The sequence below is a fragment of the Echinops telfairi genome, unplaced genomic scaffold, assembly GCF_000313985.2.
Source record: "Echinops telfairi isolate 266 unplaced genomic scaffold, ASM31398v2 ScPeMD7_7467;HRSCAF=8505_1, whole genome shotgun sequence".
Taxonomy (NCBI): domain Eukaryota; kingdom Metazoa; phylum Chordata; class Mammalia; order Afrosoricida; family Tenrecidae; genus Echinops; species Echinops telfairi.
Genome location: NW_022111368.1, coordinates 38,739,253 through 38,741,352, shown reverse-complemented (window position 1 = coordinate 38,741,352; position 2,100 = coordinate 38,739,253). Strand labels below are relative to the sequence as shown.

Genomic DNA, 2,100 nt, shown 5'->3' with positions numbered 1-2,100 from the left:
ACACATAAGAGCTCAGGACACTTGAAAACCATGTCAGATAAACCCCTCAGGAACAGAATTGAGAACAATGATACCAGGAGGGTAAGAAGTATGTGGGGGTAAGAGGGCAGGAAAGCGGAACTGAGATCACTGCATAATTCCCCTACCCCGAGGGGGATGAACAACAGAAATGTGGGTGAAAGCAGAAAGCAGTCTGTGTAAGATATGAAAACAATAATAATCTATAATTTATCAAGGGGTCATGAGGGTGGGGGGGGAAGGAGCTGAGACCATGGGCTCAAATAGAAGATAAATATTTATAAAATGATGATGGCAAAATATGTACAAATATGCTTGACGAAATTGATGCATGAATTGCTATGAGAGCTGTAAGAGCACCCAATAAAAAGATTTTACAATATAGGACCTTGTTATATCTTCGGGGTGGTTATGAGGATGATAATATCAGCAAATTATGTGCTGTAGCACTGCATGCAGCTTTGTATATATTCCTAAAAATACGATGTCTAAAACAAAGAAATAGAGAATAAAAATAGGCTTCTTTTAAATATGGCTCATTGAAACTCAAAGACTTCAAAATCTGAGAACTACTTTTAATTACAATATTTTTTTTAAAAAAAGGTCTGTATTGAACAAGTTTAACATTTGAGGTCAATGAGAGTAAGGTCCTTGCTCAGTCACCAGTAATAAACTCAGAGCAAGTGGAATATCAAGTTTAAAATATATTTTGTCCTCTTAAACACTACATTATATTTTCTCACTTTAATCTTTGGGTAAGAATCCCTACTAATATTGTGCCATTAGTTGCTGGGCTGCTAACTATGAGGACAGCAGTTCAAATCTGCTCCCCTATTCATAGAAGAAAGATTAAGCTGTATGCTGCCACAAATCCTTACAGTCTCCAAAAGTTTATGTAGAGTTACTGTGCATCTCAGTCAACTTGCGGACAGTTGGATTTGGGTTTTTGGTTTAGAGCCCCTAGGTGCTACAAACACCAAACGTTGGTGGGTCAAGATTCCTCAAAGAGAGGTCTTGTCACCTACTTCTGAAAAGTCCCTCATTGAAATCCCATGGCGTCCAGTTCTACTGTACCACACATGAAGTTAAGAGAGACTCCACAGCAACTGGGTTTATATTATCTTGTTGGCACAGAAATTTAAAAGTTTTCATTTAAGCTATATTGATATTACTTATTGGCTAGAAACTCTTACTAGCACATCCAAGGAAATCGACCAATAACTGCTGGTGTGGCAGGGTGGCTCCTTTTCCCTTTTGCTTCCCAGAAGACTCCATCCTTTTCACAGACTAAACGCTTCCAAGTCCTCAACAAATCTCACATAATTTCATGAAGATTCTCATGTAGAACAATGAGTTTCATGTAGAATCAAGATGGGATCTGTATTTTCTTCCTTCCCAATTATTACCCCCAAATACTCACATACTTTTCCTAGTTCAATGAAAACAAAGAATGCATCTTATATTATTGAGTTTGCTTCTTTCCAGAGGTTTCAGTAGATTTTAAAAAGAAAATTAGCCACGTGTCACTGTACGGGGAGCGGGGATAGGACCTGAGAGGGTTCTCTAATGGACTGGGCTTTGGCCTGCTACCCGGAATTCAGTGATTCAGCCCACCAGCTACTCTGTTGGAAAAGATTCAGCTGTCTTCTCTGCTAAATATTTAGTCTTGGAAACCGGAGAGTCCTGCTGCTTCACCCGGCAGGGGAGATCCAATGATCATGATGGTGGTTTTCCCAGGATGCGCTCACCCATTGCACTCCGGATGTGCTGACCCCTGTGATTTCCCAAATTTGGGAAACTCAACTTGGGGGGACTGCATTCTACTCTCCCCTGAAAAAAAAGAAACCCTAGAGTCAATGTGAGTCAGAATCCACTCAATGGGAGTGGGTTTTTGGTTTTGTTTTGCATTTTGGCTTAAGGAGATTGTTGGCAGCCATCAACTGAAAACAAAGACATATTTACAAACATGTTATTTGTGATAAACCCATGCATTCACGACTTGGAACCCTAGTACCAATACTGATTCTCCTGGCTGTGTGCGCACATTGTCACTTTTCTTATACACGCAAGTACAGGATAATG

The 2,100-nt window shown here is 39.9% G+C and overlaps 1 pseudogene; it reads left to right on the top strand.

Moving 5' to 3' along the window:
- Nucleotides 1-1,705: 1,705 nt before the first annotated feature.
- LOC115873258 lies at nt 1,706-1,851 on the top strand (annotated as a pseudogene).
- The last annotated feature ends 249 nt before the right edge of the window (nt 1,852-2,100 follow it).